The sequence below is a fragment of the Scleropages formosus genome, chromosome 8 (genome assembly GCF_900964775.1).
Source record: "Scleropages formosus chromosome 8, fSclFor1.1, whole genome shotgun sequence".
NCBI lineage: Eukaryota > Metazoa > Chordata > Actinopteri > Osteoglossiformes > Osteoglossidae > Scleropages > Scleropages formosus.
Window position 1 is genome coordinate 6418933 of NC_041813.1, and position 25789 is coordinate 6444721.

General features: G+C 47.7%; 1 protein-coding gene across 2 annotated transcripts in view; it reads left to right on the plus strand.

The window, feature by feature from the left end:
• The window catches only part of LOC108942615 (uncharacterized), a 44673-nt gene extending 19182 nt beyond the window's left edge, over positions 1–25491 (plus strand). For both annotated transcript variants that reach the window (XR_001966717.2, XR_001966718.2), the window contains exons 6-7: positions 24543–24606; positions 25367–25491. The gene's annotated coding sequence lies outside the window, so the exon portion shown is untranslated. The remainder of the gene's footprint in view (positions 1–24542; positions 24607–25366) is intronic.
• The last annotated feature ends 298 nt before the right edge of the window (positions 25492–25789 follow it).

A 25789-nucleotide genomic window follows, 5' to 3' on the forward strand; every position in this document is an offset into this window, starting at 1 on the left:
GAAGCATTTGTGGCATGAGAGATGAGAGGTGGGGAAGGAGAGAGAGCGAAAGAGAGTGCAAGTGGGGGTTGATAGGGAGGAGAGAGAGAGAGAGCAAGGGGGGGGGGGGGTGGGGTGGAGGAGACAGGGAGAGGAAGCTGGCGCCAGTGCCGCGTGGCCACCAGAGCTGTGCAGTGCGCTCATTCTACGTGACTGGGAAGCAGACACCAGAACCGCTTTCCACCAAACAGGTGCAGAGTTGTTCATGCGGTCATGGGAAAATGCAGCAGCTCCGGAGAGGACATCACCGTGGCGACAGACTCCGAACGAACCCCTGATATACGGGAAGGCAACAGCGGGCTGGGCAAAACTTGCTAGTCGCTTGGCTGGATGCCTCTGAGCAGAGCCACCTGAAGGTGGGGGCAGGGGTGGCCTTTACACCTGTGTGCTCATTTGGGGGTCTTTTTTATACTCTCAGAGCAGCTGTTGGGGTGATTCCCCTTTACAGAAACACTCTAAGGAATGGCTTTTGTTCCTCTGGTTACACCTCAGTAGGACAGACACACACATGGTGAAACTTTCATTCTTACTATTAATACTTAGTTGAGCGGCACGGTGGTACAGCGAGCGGCGCTGCTGTCTCACAGCGCCTGGGTGGTGCGAGAGGACGCGGGTTCCATCCCCACTCAGTCTGTGTGGAGTTTGCGTGTTGTCTGCGTGCGTTTCCTCCGGGTGCTCTGGTTTCCTCTCACACTCCAAAGACATGCTGTTCATGTTCCCCCATAGTGAGTGTGTGTGTGTGTGTATTCCACTGATGTATGAATGAGTGAGCCAGTGTAAGTAGTGTATCTAGCAGTGTAAGTCACCACGGTGAATAAGGTGTGTGGCCTCATAACACTACATAGAGTTCGTTGGAAGTCACTTTGGAGAAAAGCATCTGATGAATAAATGTGAACTTAGAGAAGGGACCTCTACTTCCCCCATTACTTTACGCGACTTTTTGACCACGTTCAGTGGCATGTAGCTCTTCAGCCAACCTAACGATGCTTCAGACTATGGACCAGACACGGACGGAATGAAAGACACGCAAAGTGTTGCCGCTGAGTTACCGCGCCGCCCGGCACCCGAACAGTCACTTCTGATCATCGGCACAGTACATCAAACGGCACTCTCTCCGCACTCCGCAGGATCAAAGGAATAGCAAACTTTATATATTTTCTCCAGTGAGCTGTTTTCTATGTGTACACAATTTAAAATGATTTCCAGCCCATTGGTTATACCAATCATTTCAGCAATCAATTCCATTTGCATTAATTTAGGCTTCCCACATGCAAATGCAATTTCCTTGGAGTTTTCAATCACAGGAGTTTTCAATAAACATGAAATGGAGCCACAGGTAATGTTTTTATTGCTGTTTGTTAGCCTCACGGAGGAAGCATAGTCAAGCATGCTGTCATTGCCGAAGGGGGAAGTAATTCCCCATAATCCTCAGCACCGGCCCGTACGCCGTAAAGCAGCAGGCCTGCGATTCCTGCTGCACCCGCTCAACGCTTCCTCCGCTCGCGTGCCGCGAGCACGATTCCTCGGCGGCGCGAGTGAGCCGAGTCTCCCGCCGAGCGCCGTAACGTGGGGGTCGCGGCGTGACGCGAAGCCTGTCGGCGGTGGATCTGCTGCGTTCGACCCTGAGATCCAAAGTGAGCAGCCTGAGAACATTTCTCACCGCAAACAAACCAGCGATAACGAGTGGGATCTCTTTAAACATCAAGCACAAGTGTCCCTTTTAGCGGTTGTTCCGGTAGACCGTACGCTTGGGTATTTTCACTCCGACGGTTGTGTTTTCAATTTGTTTTTGCAAACTTTTGGATTTGTTCCGTTATTTTTTGCCAAAAGCGTAAAGAAGTCTGGGGGGGGTACGGTGGTGCGGTGGTGCGGTGGGCTTGGCCGGGTCCTGCTCTCTGGCAGGTCTGGGGTTCGAGGCCCCCTTTGGGGTACCTTGCAATGGACTGGCGTCCCATCCTGGGTGTGTCCCTTCTCCCTCCAGCCTTGTTCCCTGTGTTGCCGGGTTAGGCTCTGGTCCGCCGCGACCCCGCTTGGGACAAGCACTTACAGTCAGTGTATGTGTAAAGAACTCTGTTAATGTAGACAAAAAATTCTGATGGCACCTTTCTGGCATTAATCTGACTTTATAAATGTCAGGTCATCATTTTTAAAGCTGTAGATCTGATTTGGGTGGACATCTGTCTATATACAGATGAGACAGACATAGGTGTCTGTGTGGATTGTTTCTGTACCATGAGTGGAAAAATTAAGAGGGTGGAAACTCGGACTCTCGGAGCGAGCGCGCGAGCGCGAATGGCATCCGGCTGGTTTCTAAGCGGGTGGGTATTGAGTTTTAGATCCGGCTCTACTCTTTGGAGCTATGTTCACGTGCGATGACCTCCCTGGATGTTTTCTGACCCCGCCTGCTGCGAGCCGTGGTGGTGCTCTTTCCAGACTCGGACCGCCTGACCTCGTACAAATGCTGCATTAAAGCCACAGCACAAACCATGCTGCTCCCTGCTTATTTTGTGGTGTGATAATTGGTGTTTTTCCCAAGGCCAGGCATCTCGGTCCCCATGTAAGCCTCAGGTCCAAAGCACACATGCACACACGGTGACCGTGCTCCAGGTATGATGTCTGGTGCACCTTTGCCTCTGGTGGCTGTTCTCAGGTGGAGACACCGAGCGTCACAAAGCATACAACACGCCTCCTTCATGCTTCGGGAGTCCCCTGTCGGAGCGTATTGGGAGGAGGTGGCTTCCGGCAAAGGAGCGTTCTGCGGCCACCCGCGGGATCCCAGCAGGGGCCCTCCCCCATCGAGCAGGTAGTGGCACGGTCCGCTGGAGCCCAATGACTCACCGCACTAGCTGCCGTTCCCAAGAGCCGCTGAGCTCTCGGCGTCCTAAAGGATAATCAGCTGTTTGTCACTCTGAGGTTATTGGAGCAGCTGTGTTCGGGCATGCAGACGTGCAGTTTGCGGGAAGGCTGTTTGCGCACCGCCAGAGGAGGGGGGAGCTGGGAGGAGTAGGTGCAGCCGAGGGTATGCCGTATCGACGGTGACGATTCTCACTCTGTGTCTCTTTTTTTTCGCTATGTTCATAGTAGGGGGGTGTGGTGGCGCAGCAGGTTTGGCCAGGTCCTGCTTTCTGGTGGGTCTGGGGTTCGAGTCCTGTTTGGGATGCCTTGTGATGGACTGGCGTCCCGTCCAGGGTGTGACTCTTACGCCCTGTGTTGCCGGGTTAGGCTCTGGCTTGCCGAGACTCTGCTTGGGACAAGCGGTTTCAGCCAATGCGTGTGTGTGTGTGTGTGTGTGTGTGTGTGTGTGTTCGTAGTGCCCCTTTGTTGTGATTTTTTTTTAAATCGCCATGGGGCTGCTCTAACCATCGGTTTTTAATTCATATTATCACCACAAGAAAAGTGTATGCTCCGTGTCAGGACACTCCCGCGCTGTCCCGTAACGTATACTTTGCATTTACAGCCGTGAGTCAGCGGTCATTACCTGGGAAAATTCGCTGGAGATGAGGGGCGCCGAGACACGGGGTCGGCGGAAGACGGGCAAAGTGATTAGAAAGTGCGTTACCGTCATTTTCGAAGAGATGCCGGAGGGGCCGGGCAGCGAGTGGGGCCTTTAAGAACAAATGGTCACCTTCTGACTGTACCGCAACCACTGAGCGGATCTCATATCAATTCACGGTTTGTCCGTGACCCAGACAGTCTGCCTCTAAATTAGGTTTCATCCTGGAGGTGGAGGTGGAGGATTGGTTGGGGGACAGCAAGGGTGGTCACACCTTATTAGGTCACTCGTTCCTTTAACTGAGTGGATGTAGCGATCATCCGTTTACCTGCATTGGCTGTGACACATTCAGGCTACGTTGCCCTGTCAAGGCCCGGCAATCAAATCCCGAGACTCGACGCTTCTTGAGAGAGAGAGAGAGAGAGAGAGAGAGAACGAACATCGATGGCATACAGGGTCACTAAAAGCCATAAAATCTGGTGGATTCCAGGCAATCATCCAGTACACCAGGTCGGGGGAAATGTCAGAAATATAATTACAGTTCAAATACGCATCTCGTAACGTTTTATTTTGGACAACAGCTCGTCTCGACAAGAAATACGAACAGCGTTACTCCAAAATCAATGTGCGTCGGTCCCATTGCGTTACATTTTCCCCTCATGCTATTAGCACGAGATAATAATGATCGATAGAAGCGATCGCTTAATCAATGCTTCTGCGGCACACAGATAGGATTCCGCACAGATAAGGAAAGGGGCTCGGTATGTTTCGTACGCCAAAGCCCGGGCCGTATTCTAAGCCTACGCTCATATCTCTCTGCTGCTGATGCATCAGTCAATTCCCAAATCTCTGTGAAAATGGACCAGCGACCCTGGCGGAGATGCTGTTGCAAACCGATCTTAAATTCTCGGTCGTGAGCGAGAACGACACGGTAGAGAATGTTTTGCCGACCGTTTCTTCGGCTCCGTTCTCATGCGTTTATTCCCTCCGCGTCCCGAAATCCGTAGAAAACGGTACGGCTTGTGTTTTTTCGCTCGTGCGGATTTTGAACGTTTATAAATCTTCCCACAGCATCGTTTTAAAAAGTATTTACATCATTTTTAATCCCCCCGAAGGAAGCAAGTGCTTCCCCGACCAATTTCGGTCATGAAATGGTACAGTGTTCCGGTTTTGCGATGTTATTCCACGGGAAACCTGTACGGACTTGCAAACAGGAGCTGGAAGAGGCAGCTGTGAAACTCATGAATTGCCCCTCCGACCAGTTCCCATGGCCCCCCCGTCAATCACAATGAGAGGCTGTACCCCTGACCCCTCTCCCCAGTAAACAATTTTCTTGCGCTAAGTAAATGCAGAGAGAAAGAGAGCCGGAGACCCAGGAGGAAAGAAAGATTCAACCCAATTATCCTACGCAAGGGCTGCAGCCTCTTGTCTGTTTTTACCGTGTTCTCCGCTGAATACACAATATTTTTTTTTTTCCCCCCCTCCGTTTTTGTCTTTCCCGAGGTTTTGCGCTTTTAACCATAACCACAATGCCAGTCTTTCTCTCGCGCGGCAATGCGGTAAAGTAAGACCATACATTGCCACGCTGTTTCCCCATTTAACTGAATCTTTATCACAGCGGAGACAGTGTACTTTTTACACTCTTTACATTATATTGCATTATTCAGTTCCGTTCGGGAGAGGGGTGCGGTGGTGCAGTGGGTTGGACCTCCCCCTGCTCTCCGGTGGGTCTGGGGTTCAAGTCCTACTTGGGGTGCCTTGCGATGGACTGGCGTCCCATCCTGGGCGTGTCCCCTCCAGCCTTGCGCCCTGTGTGGCCGGGTTGGACCCCCGTACGGGACAAGCGGTTCGGACTGTTCGTCCATTCTGTTTGGGCTACGTTGCCTGAGAGCTCCATCCAAAGATTTTGTGCCCATGTCCTCCTAGCCCTCCAGACTCGCATAGTTTGAACAAGAACAGACTTTGAAGATCCTATTTGCTGCCCGGTGAGCCGAACTGACAGCTCCACCGTACGCGCATCCATAACAGCGGTCCGCGCTACGTCTGGAGCATCGTTTAAAATACGTAATAATCTGTGTCCTGTGACAATTCATCCCTCTGATTTTTTTTTTTTTTTTTTTTTTTTTTTTCCCCCCTCCCATGGCAGTAAGAAGAGGTCGAAAAAAGTTCCAGCAGTTCCAGGCCTCAGGCACATCAGCAGGGATCCCTAATAAGATATATTGATTTCCTTGCTGCTTTCAATGGGCCTCAACCTCTGGATCTAAGAAACGCGCCGTAAACGCTCAAAGCATGTTTGTGCAGCGATCGGCTATGAAGCATGCTCTTCACTTTACCACTTTATGTCAGAGAGTGTGAGTAAGTAAGTAAGGTAGTTTTCCTGGGTACCGTTGGGCTGCGAAGACGGAGGGAGCCGACGCTAAATACCCTGGGGTTGAGCTCCTCTGAACGTGTTTCGCGTTGCGCAACCGCGGGATCGAGGCCGCTTTCTAGTTTGTCAACCGGCCGTCATCGGTCACAAAAACAACAAATATCGACTGTCATTTGTCACAGAAACAACCGGTGTAAACTTCTGACGACGGACCGCTGTCATCGCCGTGGCCGAACCTGCCGTAAGTTTAAAAAAAAATGTTCGGCTATTACCTGTGTTGCACCAGAAATTTAAGAACCGGGTAACAGCTTGTGCTATTTGCTCTTGAAAAATGTCGTTGTTTTTACAGTAGTCAAACTCTCTCTTTTTGTCATTTTGAGCAGTTTCATTGTATTTATTCCTGTGATCCTGGAATCCCGTCCACATGTAGCACTTATATATGTACACATATACTTATCAATGTCAAAGTGGCTTTATTTCAACCATATATAGCTGGTGCAGTACGCAGTGAAACGAAGCAACGTTCCTCCAGGACCATGGTGCTACATAAAAGAACAATATATTACAACGATAGGTTACAGCAGGGGGCATGGTGGCATGAAGGATTTGACAAGTGTGTGGCTGGCCTGGGGTTCGAGCCCTCCTTGGGGTGCCTTGTGATGGAGTGGCGTCCTGCCCTGGGTGTGTCCCTAGTGCCCTGTATTGCCGGGTTAGGCTCGGGGCGAGTGTTGGTGTATTATTGTTATATATACAATAAAAATATATATTACAATATAATAAATGCTGTTAAAAATGTAAACATAATTGCAAAAAAAAAATTCAGAAGGGAATGGTGTTCAGTTTAGGAAAAATAGCATCTTTTGCGTCCAGAGTTGCTGCTGTGTGCTACTGTCCCACCACCACCTTGGATTCAGTCCTTATTTGGAATATGGAATACAGGCGGTTCCCGACTTACGATGGGGTTACGTTCCGCAAAACCCAACTTGAGTCGAAAATATCGGAAGTCGAAAATACATTTAACACACCTCTGCGCGACGGACCGGGAGATGCGGGTCGCTGCCGCTGCCCAGCATCGCGAGAGAGTATCGTTCCGCATGTCGTTTGCTCGGGAAAAAGTCAAAATTCGAACAACGGTTTCTACCGAATGTCTGTCGCCAGCTCACCATCGTAACGTTGAAAAAAAATCGTAAGTCGAGGAGCGTCCATATATGGATTTGTATAGCTAATACAGTATGTGTAAATTATACTGTATGCATGAAATGATATTTATACGTTCTGCTGACATTAAAAAGTTATTTTATTGGTTCACCGTGCGACATTGACATTGTCTTCGACTTTTGTCTCACAGTCAGACAGCAAAGTAACCCAGGCGAACTCAGTCTTAACTCCTGCCTTCGCCCCAACACAACGGTGTCACGACACCTGCCACGGTACCATAATTTCAAACGCCCTTAAAGACTTCTCTGTATTAATAAAGGAATTAAGAGTTGGCACCCCCCCCCCCCAACCCCCAGTTGTAGACTACAGAGCGGCTCAAGGTTGTTGAAGGGAGATCGACAGATGGTGCGGTACTAGGGCGGAATCCTGCACCCTTTATACGAGCCCTAAACAATGAGAAAAGAAAAGAAACTCTGTCTTCAGTTGGGGTGGCCCCTCCCTGGTTGTGTTTGCGAAACACAATTTTGTCTCCTGACCTCGCTAGTGCCCAGTCGGTCTTTGGTACTGTGCGTGATCTGTCCCTGCAGGAGGTGGGTGGACAGAAGCGCGCCATTGTTGGGTGAAATGAGAGGACAATGGTGGCCCCGCCCACCCAGGTCCGAACGATGCCAGCCGGGTGTCCTCTCCGGCTGACGGTAATACATCCCCCTCGAACCCCCACAGCTCCCGGACGGATAAGACCCACCGTTGTCCCAGCGGCCGCCCGGTAAATACATGGAACAATTGTTCCGGCGCCGGAGAATGTTGTGGGATGCTCGACCCTGGAGGTGTAGCTTATAGAATCAATCTTCGGGCTGCTCTCCGACTTTTCCTAACCGCCGCAAAAGGGCACACGGATTTTTCGGCGCTCGATAAATGTTAACGGTGTATTACCATAAAGAGCAGAGAAAGAAAAACCTCTTTGTCCCTCAATCCACGCCAAACATTTCGAGAAGGCAGCGCAGTTGCATCTTTTTTTTTTTTTTTTTTTTTTTTTTTTTTTTCCCCCCCCCGTTGCTCCAAAGAAGCAGACGCACAAAATATACATACATACTCGGTGTCTGTGCCGCTTTCGGCGTAAACATTCCTCCCATTGTACCCGGGTGGAGAATAGCGGGGTTGTTCTGAGCGGATGAAAATGTATGCTGTGATTGGAACAGGAGAACGACCATAAAAAAGCGATTGTCCGGGTGTTTGCTGGGGCTCTCCCTCCTGGATCCGTCGGTGCACTGGTACTGGCTGAATCAATGGGCCGTAAGGGTCGCTGGACTCGCTGCGCAAGGGCACAAACGGGCCTCAGAATGCGTGCTGTGGGACATGGACCCGGTGCGTTGGCACTGTGACTTTCCGAAGTGCCCTTTCACGGGCTCCCTATGGCCTCGGGAGCCGACCGAGGCCCGGCTGTCCTCCGTGGCTGTCACCTGGCCTTAGTACTGTACCGCTAAGCTTTTCTCTTCCAGCGGTCCCCAAGCCCTCTGTGTGTGTGTGTGTGTGTGTGTGTGTGTGTGTGTGTGTGTGTGTGTGTGTGTGTGTGTGTGTTGCACCATCTTTCACAGCTCCCATTTTGGAAACACACACACAGCTTGTCTCAAGCAGGGTCACAGCAATCCAGAGCCTAACCCAGCAACATACAGGGCATAAGGCTGGAGGGGGAGGGGACACCACTCCATCACAAGGCACTCCAAGCAGAAGTCGAACCCCAGACCCACCAGGGAGCAGGAGCTGGTCAAACCCACCGCACCACCACGTCCCCACATCTGAAAGAAACACACACACACACACACACACACATCTTCAGAACCGCTTGTCCCATACAGGGTCGCGGGGAACCGGAGCCTATCCCGGCAACTCAGGGCGTAAGGCTGGAGGGGGAGGGGAAACACCCAGGACGGGACACCAGTCCGTCGCAAGGCACCCCAAGTGGGATTCGAACCCCAGACCCACCGGAGAGCAGGACCCGGGCCAAGCCACTGCGCCACTGCACCTCCCTGAAAGAAACACCGATTCATTTTTTTTTTTTTTTAAAACGCACATTTCCCAAAAAAAGCACACAAACACTACGAAGTCTCCAGGTGTGTAGTCGCGAACTACTGGTCTCAATAAAGCCGTCAAGTACAAAAAAAGGAAACTTACTGCTAATAATGTGCAAAGCGAACTGCCACGTCTAACGCGCGCTGATCAATACGTCACATTTTTTCCGAATTCATTACAGCTCTCTTTATACGTACTGTAAATGTTCAAAAAATGTTTTCGTTCAAAAGCCTAATAGTAAATTGGGTTTCCTAATTTATTGTGCGGTGCGGCAAATTGCTTTTGTCGTTACATTAATTAGTTTTTTGAATAATGCAGCTTTCTTTTGTCAGCAGGTTTGTGGCGTCTTGTACAGACACTGTGACGGATTTCATTGTGACACAGGCACCAGCCTCACCCCCCCCATCCTCACCCCCATCCTTCTGGCACCGAGAGAAAAACACAACACTCTTCAGGTTGCTTTATGGAGGCCCTCACACTCCCTCCTCACATCTCTTAATGGCCTGGAAAGGTGTTAATGTGTTTTTTTCACTTAATTAACCACTTCAATTAGAGTCGCGGAGCCCTGACAGAAGGAGAAAAGTCCTTGTCCTTCGGCGGAGAGCGATGGCAATGGCGCTCCGGAGCGGAAGCTGGGGCTCCGCCGGTTGCAGTTGGAAATATTCAGCTTTTAATTCCTGTTTCATCGGGGAGGTACAACTGAACGACCCCAAAATTCCAAATTCCAGTCCAAGTCCTCCTGCTCCCTTTCATAAAGATACTTTGGATGAGCTACTCCATATACAGCGCTGCTTAAAAGTACGTGAACCGCCGACGTCCCTCAGTTTTACCGCGAAATCACTATTTCGTGGCAAGGAGCCCTTTTCGTCTGACGTAATAGGTGTGCGATGACCAGTTCCGTACGTTGGTTCGAAGGACGTCGTGCGTGTTCCAGAAAAAAAGAAGTCACCCAGGTGCGGAAATAAGTGAACCCCGAGTTGACTAAGCCAAGCAGGTAAGAAGAATCAGGTGTGTGAATCATTACCATTTATTCTGAGGTTTAGCACTGAGCATTGACAGAGCGACTCCTTTGCAGCTCTAGTTAGGGACGGGCTATACCTTACTGGGGGGGGTGGCACAGCGACTTTGGCTGGGTCCTGCTTTCTGGCGGGTCTGGGGTTCGAGTCCCGCTTGGAGCGCCTTGTGATGGACTGGCGTCCCGTCCTGGGTGTATCCCCTACCCCTCCAGCCTTATGCCTTCAGCCAGTGTGTGTGTGTGTGTGTGTGTGTGTGTGTGTGTGTGTGTGTGTGTGTGTGTGTGTGTATAGACCTTACTGGGAACCCAGCAAGGTACAGGTGATCTTCTCATCCTTGCTCAGTTCTGATCTCAGAGAAAGCCCGGGACATGTGGATAAAGCCTTCCCTCCGACATGCACCTGGGGTGGGACCGCTTCTCCAAGCTTCTCTTCTAGCAAGCATGCATCGTAACCCCTTGCCCTGCTCTCCCTCCCTCCGCTCCAACCAGGAGATGGAAAAACATGAGTTTTGACATTTGCTCTTTCTAAACAGGTTGTTCCGTATCATTAATAGCCATCAAGGTTAAACGGCGGTCGAGTGCTGTGAACCGGGGACACGCTCAGTCTGCTGCCTTCATCTATTGCAAATGCTTTTGATTCTCAGAAAGCAAAAGCTGCCGTGGAATCATTTAAGATCAGATGCTCGGTGGTATTCTACCGATGAGCGGACCGCTTTCCGTGTTTCCCGGATGGAAATATTTTGGAAGTGAATGCGTGATACGCTTCTGCATAACATTTGCTCAGAAATTCAGTTAATCGTGAACTTGCCTTTGAGTCTCTCTCTCTCCCAGCATCCTTTTCTCCAGATTCACCCTTATGCGCCGTACACGTGCGCTCGTGCGTTTTCTCGATTTGACCGCATCGGATCTTTTTCGTCGAATATTTGCACACTAATATGTTTCATTGCCTTCTTTGTATTTTTTTTTGACTGGCTCAGCACTGTATAGGATCAAGATAATACCTTTTTTTTTTTTCTATTTACACCAGTACATGCATCTCATATTCCCATTCGCATTCATAAGGCAGCAATTGATGTCAACCCTGCCTAGAGGAAGAGTTTATTCGTGTTGCTCGGTATCAGATTTCTTCTCAGATTGGTGTTGATCGATCGCAGGTCTTTGCGCTGGGACGGCGCTCTCCCCGACAGCCGCTTGTGGAGGGATCAGAATTCCATCACTATAAATAGAAAGTGACTGCGGAGGAAAATGGGAGAGATCCACGGTTGCTCTCGGCTTTCGCTTTTTAGCCGTCGCTCGGCGAGGTGCGAGTGGAAAGATTCGCCAACCTTCATTTTGACCTCACGCTCGCATCTTATTGCCAGCTGGGATCTACTGAAAACACACACACACACACACTCCTATATATAGGGTCTCATCCATACATAGGCTTTGTGTGAAATTCCCAGTCTGGACTTAATTGAGTTGAGGCGTAGCTGTGGTATTTGTGGGGATGTGGGATGGGTATTAAAAGTGTCGTTGGACCACTTGTGTCAGGCAAGAGGGACAGCCCTTCACGTAGAGCGCCCCCCTTCAATGGAATACTCGCACCGGGCTGACACAATCTGCGGTCTATTCCGGGAGGGGGGTCACGACCGTGATGCGGCGCAAACTTCCTCTTATTTTCACCCCAACTTTCCTGCCTCTTCAAAACCGCGCGCCGCACAGGCGCGGATTTTCCGCTGCCGGCACACGCCACGGAGCGGCTATCTCTTCCATTCCCCCGCGACCCCTCTCTTCTCTCGACACAATGGCTCTAATTCTCAACGACCGTTTTCCAATTACAAGCGCGGAATTTGCGACCGCAGGTGTGATGTGCCAAGTGGGTAATTTTAAGAGGAAAACTTGCACGGGGGGGGTCAAGTGGTGCGAGCAGGCCTTGTCGAGACAGTTGGGCGAATTCAAAATCTCTGCCGTTCTCACCACGTGAAGGGAAAAGGCCCAAAGGGAGAGGAGCGGATACCAGTATTTTACCAGTAATACAAACACTCTACAGCGAAGGCACATGGTTTTTTTTTTTTTTTTGTTTCTTGATCGAAACGCAGCTGAGTTCTAGGCGTTACTTAGATATCTGGTCTTTGCTAACTCAGCTACGACCCTTTCGGTGATTGCGTCCTTTATTAACAATCATGGAACTCGCTCCTCTTTATTTTCAGTGCCGTCCAATACCACCGAGTCGTTATTACCGATTATTTTAAAATTTCTTCAAATTGCCGCAGTGCTCCGTTTCTTTGATTAATATTATTTAGTTGTCGAAGGGGGGTGCGGTGGCGCAGTGGGTTGGACCACAGTCCTACTCTCCAGTGGGTCTGGGGTTCGAGTCCCGCTTGGGGTGCCTTGCGACGGACTGGCGTCCCGTCCTGGGTGTGTTCCCTCCCACTCCGGCCTTGCGCCCTGTATTACCGGGTAGGCTCCGGTTCCCCGCGACCCTGTATGGGACAAGCGGTTCTGAAAATGTGTGTGTGTGTGTGTGTGTGTATTTAGTTGTCAGTTTGAGCTTTTTTTTTTCCCTTGTGCTGTTTTTCCACTTTACAATCCATGTTTTATTGCGTTTAGCTGGAATTGTACATTACATAAATTTTATAGTGGAAAAGTAAGTAATTATCGTTAATCTTTGTTGTATTTCCACCTGAACGGGACCAAAATTTATGATGTTTCTGTGTTGCTGGTTATTCCATTTTGCTGAACTAAATGCCATATACAGTATATTAGCGTGTAATGTGGTGGCACTTTAAACATAGATTAAGCTTCATGTGCTTCGATGTAAAGGTACTGCTCTGCAGATTTTATTTTCCGCTCACCGTTAATGCCACATAATTAATACAAGCGTTTAAAAACCTTTTTCCCCCGGACTACATTTCGCGAAGCCGAGGAGTCGTTACGGTACAATTACTTGAACAAATACCTGGCAATGCATCAACATTCCCGTTAAATCTGCTTTATGGTGGACGTTATGAAATGTTTTTTTTTTTTTTTTTTTTTTTTTTTACACTCCCCACATGTAAGTCAGATGTTAGTTACCACTCATGAACATCTCCTACCGGATGCATGGGCTTTACTGAAGATTGATGAACATTTTCACACATTTCCACCTCCAGTTATACGGACCACAAGCTGAATGGTAACTTTAAAAAGTTCGATCCAGCCCCTGTTGGATGGTAACCTAAGACGTGAACTTAGTAGGCGGCGGCCTGATTGCGCTGTTCTCAGTTATGGCCTCCCATGTTATCCCTCCTTTTGCACAAAAGGGACCTTCTCATTGCCAGTCCCTTGTATGTGTTCTGCTGACTCCTCATCCAGGAAAAGAATGTGAGGAAAACTTCTAACAATCAACAAAGAGAAGCATATAAAGCAACACTTGTTCTTTCATTTATTGATAGGGGGCAGGGGGGGGTGGTGGGATGCTTGGATCGGAATGACTTTGGGGTGTTTTTGCATCACAATGCCACTCCCTTGTCATGTCATGCGAGACATTCATTTCCACATTTTTCAAAGCATAATGATTGGAAGGCCAATGGAAGGTTAAAGAGTCGCCCGGGTCCCAGCCTATTTAACTTCATTTGTAGGGTTATGTGATAAAAGGGGCCACTATCTATCATATAATGAATATGGGGCCAGTGGGCAGCTATGTGGATGATAAGGAACTGCACCTACGTCTCAGATGCTTCTGGTGCCAATGTAAGAATGAGACCAAAGAGAAAGGGACATTTAGAAGTGAGACATGTCAAAGTTGTTTTTGATATAAACATTTGCTAAATAACTACATATTCGGTCTGAAACCACTCGTCCCAGGCGGGGGGGGATGCAGAAAACTAGAGCCTAACCCGGCAACACAGGGCACGAGGCTGGAGGGGGAGGGGACACACCCAGGAAAGGATGTCAGTCTGTTGCAGGGCACCCCAAGTGGGACTTGAACCCCAGACCCACCAGAGAGCAGGACCCGGTCAAGACCGCTGCACCACCATGCCCCCCGTTGTAGAATGTAAAGCCTTTGAGTGATGTCACACCCCCTGTTAAATAACTAAATAATGTAAAACTGTAATAAAAACGAGGACAACGCGTATATCCCTCCCGTCTCTCTGCCTACTGCGGTTCATCTGAACTGCCACAGCACCTGCTTTTAGCTGTACGGTTTCTATAAGATTTGTTGCGTTTTCCAATTGGCCTAGATGCAAATCCCTGTGCGGATGCCCTTCGGAGGCATTTCTGCGAGATTGCAAATGTCACCCGCCGAATCTGGCAGGCGCTTTAGGGCTGCGAACCCATGACCTTCGCCAGGGATCGAACTGCACCGGAGCGTCTCTCGACGTGGTCGCATCCAGGCTTCTCCAGTCCTTTTCAAAGGATGGGGATCAACAGCCGGTACGGAAAATGAGTGAAATGGAAACACGTGACAAGGAGGAACCTTGGGACATAGCAGCCTTAGATGCCATGAGTTGCGATGATGGAGACTCTCCGGAGCTACACTCAGCAATTTTCTGCAGCTCAGGGGAGCTCAGCAGAGGCTGGACCCTCAGGGTGACCCTCCCTTATTTCCCAGCTCATAGAAAAGGCAAACTATGCTGTGGTGCCCTAGTGGGACATGGACGTGCCATTCATCAGTCCTGTGGGGAACTAATTAAAACTCCCCTCCATTCCGAGAACCCTATCTGAGGTCAGACTGATACACCGATTTCAGACACATCGCATGCGATATCAGGAGTTTAAATGTACGCCTAAAAGTAGGTTCTTTAGCGATGAAGCATAACCTGATAACCACCAGTACTGAGTCTTCCAGTCCAACGGAAATGTCGGCAAGGCGGCCTTTTACCCACCTCCAGTCCTTCCTTCGCCAGCCTGCAAACTTTGCACTATTGATTTTCCACCTAAAACTGCCATGGGAGTAAATTAGATGTCGGGCGGCATCAAAACTGGATTTGTCACCGGAACATTACGGGTTCACGTCCCATTGCTGCTTTACTTGACCTGAATTATTTAGGTGAAGCCATCTTCCTCTGTACATGAAAAACTCAATGACTCGAAAGTAATGGAAAATGAACTCTGGGGAAAGTTTTTTTTGGAGAGGTAATAATAATATAAAGGTACTTTATTTCTAAGAAATGCGTGCATGAATAATGACCGTCTCTCACTGCTCGGAAATGTTTCTGTGTTTAATCTAGATCTTTTTAAAACGGAACAATGCAGATTGATTATATAATTTCATAATTATGAAATTATTTTTGTATATTTACCTTGGGGGGGGGGGCAGTGGCTCAGCAGGCTTGACTGGGTTCTGCTTTTTGGAGGTCTGGGGTTCAAGTCCTGCTTGGGGTGCCTTGCGATGGACTGGCGTCCCGTCCTGGGTATGTCCCCTCCTCCTTTTAGTCTTGTGCCTTGTGTTGCCGGGTTAGGCTCCGGTTTGCCGCGATCCCGCTTGGGACAAGCGGTTTCAGAGCGTGTGTGTACCTTCTGTTGAACTGGTGTCCTTTTGAGTGTATAGTCTCCTTAGTCTTACATCCTATACTTCCAGGATAGGCTCGAATCCCCTGCCACTCCGACTTGGACAAGTGGTTGGTAATACTGAGTGCATATGTTGAAACGGTAGATGATGCTACACATCTGATCAGTTCTCCCACTGGTCCAAGACTGGAAAGTCTGTTTCTAACCGTTCACACAACAGGGAGTCATTAGTGACGATTAACTCTTTCAAATTGTGCAGGTGCTTTTCCAAACTAAAAAGTTAACTCCTTGGCGTGGCTCTTGGTGCTCATCTGAAGAGGACTTCATTCTCATCCATGATGTAGGTGACACTCACGGAAGTGGGCGTTCGCTCATCTGTAGAATGGACACCAATCGGCACAGACCGCGATCCACAGCTAAGTGATATTTAAGGACATTGTAACCTTAAATATGAACCCATGTGATATCGAGGGCCCCTGCGGTGGCGGCAAGAGGGCATTGTGGGTACCTGCACTCGCAACTGGTCCGTAAAGTTGCGCTTTCGGTCAACCTGCATTGAACCTAAGACCGTCCCTTGCCGACAGGGTACATCGCTGAATATAGCTTTAAACCGTCGCTATTTAATGTTTAGTGAGAGTCAAAGGAAAATCAGTCAACACTGCAATATCTGCACAATTTTCATCCTCCGTATTTCGTCCTGCAACATTTCATCTTTCCAGCTTCTCCTTTTGTCTTGTCTTTTTCTTTCCTCTCGCTTTATTACGCTCATTTGTACCCCTGAACCTGACGTCTTCCCCCTTTCCGGCGCACGTCCGTCTTTCGCCTTCATCCTTCTACTTTGTATCTCACTCCTTTTCCCTACTCCCATGCACATCTCTGCCCCATCCTCATGTGAAATTCTTCACCACCTACTTCCCGCTCCATAGCTCCCTCCCATTCCTATCCATATTCCTATTCCTTTCCCTCAGCTGTGCTTTTACTCCCAGGATGCTGGTTTATCTGTATCACGGCTCTGTTCTGATATCAGGCTGCTTATGGCCTTTTAAAATTGCAAAAAAAAAAAATCTAAAACTGCTTTGCAGATTACTCATGGTGGTCTGAAACTGAACGAATGCGCATTTGACTTGTTACACACCACGCTCTTCTGTCGATCAGTGGCTGGGGTCTTAGTAGAGAGAGACCACTTCCGCACAGTTGGTGTCCCTTTCAAACTCCTCTAATGTCTGGGGGAAAAAAAAAAATTCAGCTGAAATCTGCCAGCGTAATCAAGAAGTAAATTCTTGCTGACGAGCGTCCAATAGATCATACAGCGGCGCTTCTCTGCCTTTTAGTCATTTCAGCCCCCTTGATTAACAGCCATCTGTTTCCCATTTTGGTTTGTGACAAGGTCAGCAGGACCTTGAGGCCATGGTGTGCCGCTGAGGTGAGGTGAGCGATGTTTACCATCGCTAAATAGAGGTTGCCAACCATCCGCCGCAAATCCCATCACCCCCGAAAGATTGGGGTGACGGTTTTTCCCCGGAACACCGCATACCTTGAACATGATTAATCTTGCGTTTACTAGGGTTTACCTACAAAACGCTGCGCGCGTTGGCTTCTCTTCCAGGCTCTTACATCTCTTGGAAAACTTAAATGGAATCGCTGCCGTATAACACACTTGCAGGCTAATGGACAAGTTTTTGGAATGTGCTTATCATAATCCGTCATGCATCTGCCACGTGGTCCTCCTTCTCCCACTTGTCTAACCTCGCCTTTCCTTCCTGCATCCCTACTAGACTTGTCCCTCCCCTATGGTTACTGTAATTCACGGCGCCCTGCACATTACATTACCTCCTGCACATCAAGGATGGAACATAAATCCATTTCGCCCTTAGTTATATGTTTGATGTGTTATGTCAGTCTTTCTAGTACATTTGAATACAATCAATTTGGTGACACACTAAGGGTGATGACTATGCCGGATCTGTAGCACCATGGTCTGCAACCCAAATCCCGCTTGCTAACCCAGCACCCGGGACACCTACAGAGTTCAAAGACTCCGTGTACAATAAAGTGCACGTTTCCTCAGGAATATCTGTAGGTACATCGCGAATGTGTAACTGGACCTTGCGGGATGCACGGCGCTCTTCCACTGCTTTCTCCCTCGACACCACACTCACTACTGGTTATTGCCCAAAATATATCGATCAAAAATATAATCCTGTATAAATCGTTGCAGCAGAGTCCCCTGAAGGCATCTTGTTTCAAGTCTCATTTGACACACCATTTAACCCATGGGCCTAGTTATCGTATCAGAGTTGCGGCGGGGTGGGCAGGCCCATACAGTATCACAGAACACAAAACAGTTCATAAAAACTGATCACTGAAATTCTATGCTGTGTTTATGTATGATCTGAGACAAACACATTTTCCTATTGTATATATACTCGACATCGAGGCATTATCGTGACACAGACCCGGTATATAAATAACCGTTGCTCAAATTGTAAGGGTGAGCTAGTAGCAGAGCAGCAGCCTTCTATCTCAACAGGAGTGGCTGGTGTTGATCGGAGGGTCTGACTGGACACCACACTTTGGTTTTCACCTTCAGTACCACTTGGGAATAACAATGCCAGACTCTGCTTGATGCATACTTTTTCTTGCATTGTGCCTCTATTTTCTGCAAGACTGATGTTTTCCGTCAGTCGTTGTTGATGTACTTTTACGACGATTGATTCTTGACTGGTGACAGATTTACTGTTCGCTTAATGTCTTGAGAGGTCCTCTTTTCATTAAAAAAAAACTGCAGGAGAGCTGTGACAATGGTGCTTCTGTGGAAAGGAAAGCCCAAGCGGGGGGCGTAGCGGTACAGTGAGTAGCGCTGCCATCTCACAGTGCCCGGGTGGTACGAGAGGACGTGGGTTCGACCCCCCCCCCCCCCCCCCACTCAGTCTGTGTGAAGTTTGCATGTTCTCGAGGTGCTCTGGTTTCCTCCCATACTCCAAAGACACTGTTCAGATTTACCCCTAGTGTGTGAGTGACAGAGAGAGTGTGTTCCTCTGATGTATGGATGAGCAACCTAGTGCATCTAGCAGTGTAAAAGTCACCTTGGTGAATAAGGTGTGTGGGCTGGTAACACTACATAGAGTTCATTGGAAGCTGTTTTGGAGAAAAGCGTCTGATAGATAGATAAATAAATAAATGTAAATGTTAGCAGTATCAGAGGGAACTGAGATTGGCGAAGGGCAAGGAAAAGTGTTTTTGCCACCTCACAAAAACTTTTAAATGCCCATTGCGCATAAAAAAGAACGTTAAAACCTTTGGTAACAGCTTAAAGCAGTCATAATTTTCATGCATTAAAATGAAAGGAGTGTGCTGATTATAAATACCTTTTAAAGGCTCCAGACTTTGTCTGAAGCTGTTATCAGTGTGTTGATATAACATCTGGCAACATCCAAGTCTAAACATGTGGCACTTTCTGATATGAGTGATGGACAGGGGTTATCCTTTTATCACATCCATGTGAATTGCACTGTCTTTTGTCTTTGCTGTGTTTCATTATCACATTTTAAAACGCTGATGTTTACTAATGCATGTTCTAAAGCAGAGAGAAAATATATGTTTACTTGCACTTACAAAACCCAGGACCTAACGGGGTACCTTTGGTACGTAGCAACCTTTGTTTTAATGGGCTAATTTAACTGTTTCATCAAAAAATGCCCATGTTATCTCTGGAGAGGGAATAATATTTTGTAGTTTTAATTTAATCAGACCGTCTGTGAAAATAAAAAATAGAAAGAGAGCCTCATTTTTCAGACACTCATTGGTCAGATTTTTAATTAATTGGATTGTCATATGAATGATGCAAATCCTGCTCCTGGTGTGATTGACGTTCGCATCTCACTTTTAACACCCACTTAGATTTACATTTATTCATTTAGCAGACACTTTTCTCCAAAGCGACGTACATTTCATAGAAACTACAATGTGTGCATTACATTAGCAGGAAGAAACGCTTAGATGGAAAGTAGTTAGTTTTTTTTCCCACCATATGAACCAACGTTCCTCACACAAGTAGCTGCATAAAACTCAGAATATCAACGATTCCTTTTCACCTTCCTTCTAAATTTTTTTTTTTTTTGATATACACATTTTCGTTACATTACGGAGTTGGTGTGGAAAGGTTTATCCGGGGATGATCTTAAAGCTATAGAGCATGAACATTTACACATTACGTGAACTTAAGAGATCATGGACAAAGTGAGTCTGGAAAAGGTGAGTTTTAAGATCTTTTTTAAATGCAGACAGAGATTCAGCAGTTGTGAGCGAGAGGGGGAGGTCGTTCCACCATAAGGAAGCCAGAACCGAGAACTTCTGTGCTTTACCTTTCGTGTGCGGGATTACCAAGCAGGCAGATGTGGAAGAGCGTAGCAGTCTGGTTGGGGTGTAGCGGATGACCAAGTCCTGTAGATATCTGGGAGCAGTTCCATTGATGCTTTTGTAGGGTATAACCAGGGTCTGGCTTACCGACCATTTTATAAGGTATGCCTAGCTAATATCAGGTGTGCCCTTCTTTTTGCCTCCGGAACAACATGAATTCAGCAAAAAAGTGCTGTACACTTTCCATAGGGATCTTGCTCAATATTGTCTTGACAGCTTCAAACAGTTTCTGCAGATTTTTTTGGTGGCACAGTCATTTTGCTAACATTGTGTTCCGCCTCATCCCAAAAATGCTCTATTGACTTGAGATGTGGGGAGTGTGGGGAACCACTGAAGTAAAGTAGGGGTGCTGTTATGTTTGAGGAACCACCCTGAGATGATACGTGTTTTGTGACACATTATCTTGCCAGAAATACCAGTGTGAGAAAGGTTAGACTGACCATAAAGGGATGCAAGTAAGGCAACAATTAAAAAGCCTAATATGTGTCAAAAAATACATTCCCCGAAACATTGCACCACCACCGCCAGCCTGCACTGTACAATCTTGACAGAATTTCTTGATTTTTATTTGTCAGTTACACCATTGTGTGTAAACTCTCGAGATAGTATTGTGAAAAAATCTCAAGAGAGTGACTGTTTTTGAGCTTCTGGAAGCAAGGAGGTGGCACAGCAAGTTGTGCTGCTGTCTCACAGTGTCTGGGTGGTGCAAGAGGACATGGGTTTGATCCCTGCTCACTCCGTTTGGAGTTTGCATGTTCTCTCTCTGTCTGCATGGGTTTCTTCCTACACTGCAAAGACAGGCTGTTCAGGTTCCCCCATAGTGTGTTCCACTGATGTATGGAGGAGTGACCCATTGTAAGCAGTGTATCTAGCAGGGTAAGTCACTGTGGTGAAAATGGTTTGTGGGCTCATAACCCCACACAGAGTTCATTGGAAGTTGCTTTGGACAAAAAGCATCTCTGTTAAATAAATGTGAATGTACCAATGATCATGTCATGTTCAAACTCACTTAAATTACATATCTTGTTCATTTTATCTTTCACTGGCACAGTTAAGTGGACCACTGTCTTATACACTGAGTCACATTTGTGTGACTCACCAACATGGGGAGCAAGCTGTATGTGTAAACCGCCAGGTTAACCTAGCAAAGTGACCAGTGAGTGTATTTCTGCTTATGACATCACAAAAGCAAATCAAGTTTTTCATTATCCTATTATGTACATGAGCTCTGTTTTTACACTTATTTGTGCGTTTTTTGTTCAGACGTCAGTTTCTTTGTCAGAATACCAAGAGCACGACATGCACCCAGAGGGTAAAACCCATTCAGCGTAGGAGTTCCTATAGCCATCAGCCCACGCTGTCCATGCACACCTGTCACCTGCATTCACTTGCACCCTATCAGTGTCAAAAGTGACCACAATGCTGTGTGCCCATGAATTCGGTCACCTAAATAAGGCACCCTAACCATCAGCTCCCTATTTCATCACCTCCCAGTTGACAGAAATCAATTGTGACCATATGAGGGATAATAAATCACTCGCTATTGTTAGTCTAAAGGCTCACATACACACTTGTGTTCGGTATTCCTGTTAAATGTAACTATACACACTTTAAAGTTCTTTTATTCTGCCAACAGAAACCTTTTACCTTTCATAAGTCTTCATAGTTAAGGTCTTTGTGGATGAGCGCGTGGGCGCTGGTATCCCTGTTTGAATGTCTGAGAGTATTTAAAATGCTTTTATAAAACGGAACAGTTTTCACTGGTTCTGTAGACTTGTAATAAAGTCGGTGGCATGCCAGCATTTTGAATATAGCCCAGAGAAAGAGGCAAACACTGTGTACTGTCCTTGTACAATCTGTGAATATTTAAATGCTGTAGTCAGTATAGTGGGGGTGCGGTGGCGCAGTGGGTTGGACCACAGTCCTGCTCTCCGGTGGGTTTGGGGTTCGAGTCCCGCTTGCGGTGCCTTGCGGCGGACTGGCGTCCCGTCCTGGGTGTGTCCCTTCCCCCTCCGGCCTTCACCCTGTGTTACCAGGTAGACTCCGGTTCCCCGTGACCCCGTATGGGACAAGCGGTTCTGAAAATGTGTGCGTGTGTTATTGTGGCATAGTTGACTGACCAACCAACCAATATCAATAACCACTTGTCCTGAGCTAGAGCCAGTCCTAGAAACATCTGGCGGAGGGGGGCACACCCTGGATGTGATGCCAGTCCATTGCAAGGTGACAACTATGCACCCAGTCACACAGTTGGGCCAATTTACCGGAGCAATTTACAGGGCAAGTACCTTGCTGAAGGGCACTACAGCTGGAGGCAGGGATCGGATGTGCAACCTGTGGAGCCAAAGGCAGCTGCTCCAACCACCATGCCACCAGCTACCCTGACATAGTTGAATGTTAGACATTAAAAAAAAAAAAAAAAAAAATCCAGGTAATTCCAAAAGATTATATAGTACAATTTATAGGCATATACTACAAATTATTTGCTGGGTAGGTTCTGCAAATGTCTTAAATACTATATCTACAAAATAAAGAAAAATTTTGATTACCTTTGCCCTACATTACGATAAAAATTGATTTGGATGGATGGAAGCGCCATCAGTAGCCGACCCGTTGGTGACCGCTTGGTTGGTTTCCGAAACGAGGAAGGAATGGAAGTGATTTCCTATCCATGTCTGAAGGGTAGAGACACAAGAAGAAACATGCTAACTTCATAAACCCCCAGATAGACTTGAACCCTATGCCCACCGAGTAGCTCAGGAGCTGTGAGGCACTAGTTTCACCTGGCAAGCTATCGCATCCTCTACAATTGCTTTAAAATGACTAAAATAACAAAAATGATAATTCTAATATTAAAAAAGCATACTATTCAATATGCAGGTCATGATCTTCAGTGTTGGATAAATTCATCGATTCACTCTCGTGGGAATATTCAGTAATCGGCATCACTTCGTGCGGCGTCGTAGTGTAATTTGATCGGAGTGTTCCCAGCACGTGCAAAGCAACGCTCCGCATCGTCTTCCGACAATGTACTTCTGATTGCTGGAAAACACCCATGGTTTGCGTGTTTGCAAACGTGTGAAGTATCGTTCCCCGGAACGATGCCGTGAAAGACGTGGCGGACGTGTCCTTAGGATGATCCTTATTACAGCTCTCCCTCCTGAGTCTATAGCATCATTCCACAGAATCCTGGAGATTCTTGGTGCCCTGCTGGATCTGTGCTATTGTCTGTCCAGACCAACAAGGGGGGCATGGTGGCGCAGTGGGTTTGACCTAGTCCTGCTTTCTTGTGGGGCTGGAGTTTGAGTCCCACTTGGGGTGCCTTGCAATGGACTGATGTCCTGTCCTGGGTGCGTCCCCTCCCCCTCACGCCCCGTGTTGCTGGGTTATGCTCCGGTTTGCCGTGACCCTCCATAGGACAAGTGGTTTCAGGCAGCGTGCGTATGTGTGCGCGTGCACCCGGGCCATTGAACAGCTGTAGAAAACTGCCCCGCCTGAGGCAGCTTTTGCTACCGTTATCATGAAAACAAACACCACAGCACAGAACCTGCATGAACTAATGAGCAGCCCTGGTTAATTGGAGCCATTCCCAGCTGACTGCTGAGAGATACTGGCGTGAGGAATCTTTCCCCTTATTGGCATTATTGATCCAACCCATGCAGCTCACTGTGGAATTTCTCCATCGTCCAGGCAATCAGAACTGAGGCCTTTGTGTAGATCCATGCTAGCCCTGTTAGACCCACAACACCCCAACACCCAGTTATTCAAGTCAGGTCAGTATTGGAACCAAGAATGGTCCCCTGGTGCTGAACCGTGCCCCTCAAATCTGTGCAGGTCATTCTGCTCACATGGAAACTTGTATCCTGAAGATTCAATAGATCAATGAAACTACAAGCTGCTCGCAAGTAAAAGCACTCGCAACACAAAGAAATAAGTGCTACTATTAATACTACTGCTAATAATTACAGCAACAATAATAGCGGTAATAATACAACTCATTAGGTGGGTTAATGAGCACCAGCTGAAGCAGACACCTAAATGAGTTCCTGCTTGTTTCCGTACCCTGTGTTTTTTCCTTCTCTTCTCGTCTTGGATGGTGAGAGCCATCACACAGCTCTGCGTTATTCCCACTGCGTGACTGACACATCGATTGCACGGAGCTGACCTCAGTCGCAGCGACTTGAGTGTTTGTTGGAAAAGCTGAAAAGGATTAGGCTGGCCAATGGACAAAGTAAAAGTGACACTGTCATACAGAGTGAGTAGGCCATGGCGGACAGGAGACCATCGGTCTGTTATAGACCGGCACCCTGGAACATTTACATTTCGCTGTTATGACCTCGACGTCTACAGACTCAACATGTGCGGCCGACCCATTCTTCCTGCTCCGCTGCACCTGCTGTATCTGGTGGCTTGTTGGGAGGTGTGGGAGGAGCGGTACGGAAGCAATGAGGAATAATTTTCATTATGCTGTCATCTCCCTCTTCTCCTTTCCGCTGCTCCTATAGGTCTCCCCGGGGTCTGGGACGGTGAGGCTTGCATGGCGGCCCTACGAGACAAACGACAAACCAGGTCAGCTTCTCTGCCGCGCCGGATGTTTTTCACAGACACGTGAATAATGGAAAACAAAGCAGGACAATTTTCAAGGTTTACATAAGAAGCAGCTCTGGAAAGATAAGAGGGTGGATGTGTTGTCACAAGTGTCGTGTTTTCCTATTAGAACTTTTAGGGGCGGGACTAGATGGAACAACGTAGTATTCATAAATATGATTTGTACTTAAAGACCCAACATGTACATTCTTGGTACAGAGTTGAACAAAAAAAAAAAAAAAAAACCCAAAAAATGGCTCAAATTTATTGGAGGGATGGGTTAAATCAAATTCTGTGGTGGTGCAGTGAGTGATGTTGCTGTCTTACAGCGCCTGGGTAGTGTGAGAGGATGTGGGTTCGATCCCCGCTCAGTCTCTGTGGAGTTTGCCTGTTCTTCCCGTGTTTATGTGGGTTTCAGCTGGGTGCTCTGGTTTCCTCCCACACTCCAAAGACATTCTGTTCCGGTTCACTCATAGTGTGTGAGTGACAGAGAGAGTGTGTTCTACTGATGTATGGATGGGTGACCCATTGTAAGTAGTGTTTCTAGCAGTGTAATTCACCACGGTGAATAAGGTGTGTGGGAAAACTTAATATGCAGACTGATGGACAAAAGCAGGTTAAAAAAAAAAGAACTCTGATACAAACTGAACGTGTTACATTTGTCGAAGTAATACATCAGTAAAGTGGCGTGCGGTGTGTGATGCAGCATAATTATTACCCATTATATCCTCTACCTCCCCAGATTTGCTCACCGATCCGATGATGTCACAACTTCCATAAAGGCGAGTGGGACATCTGTGAAGAACCGACACCCACCTGACAAATTCAGCGGCTGAAGGCTGAAATATGGGACTGCTCATCACAAATCATCCGTACAAGAGTGTCCGGAGGAATTCAATTTGTACTATTCCACTGCAAGCCAGGGAACGTGAACGACAGACAACAATGGACCTACTGTAAACAACACATTTCTGCATTGCGCTGCAACCTTGAAACAGAGGTTTCTTTTTTTGCGGCACAAGGATGGTCTCTCCAGCACCTTTGTGCTCCCGTTTGAAAGTCACTATTGTAGCGATGCCTCCGCTGTGGAAGTGGGCTAATTGTCTTTGTGTTGGTCTGCTCTGAGTCACAATGCAGCCCTGTGCTGCGTCCCAAAGCGAACAAT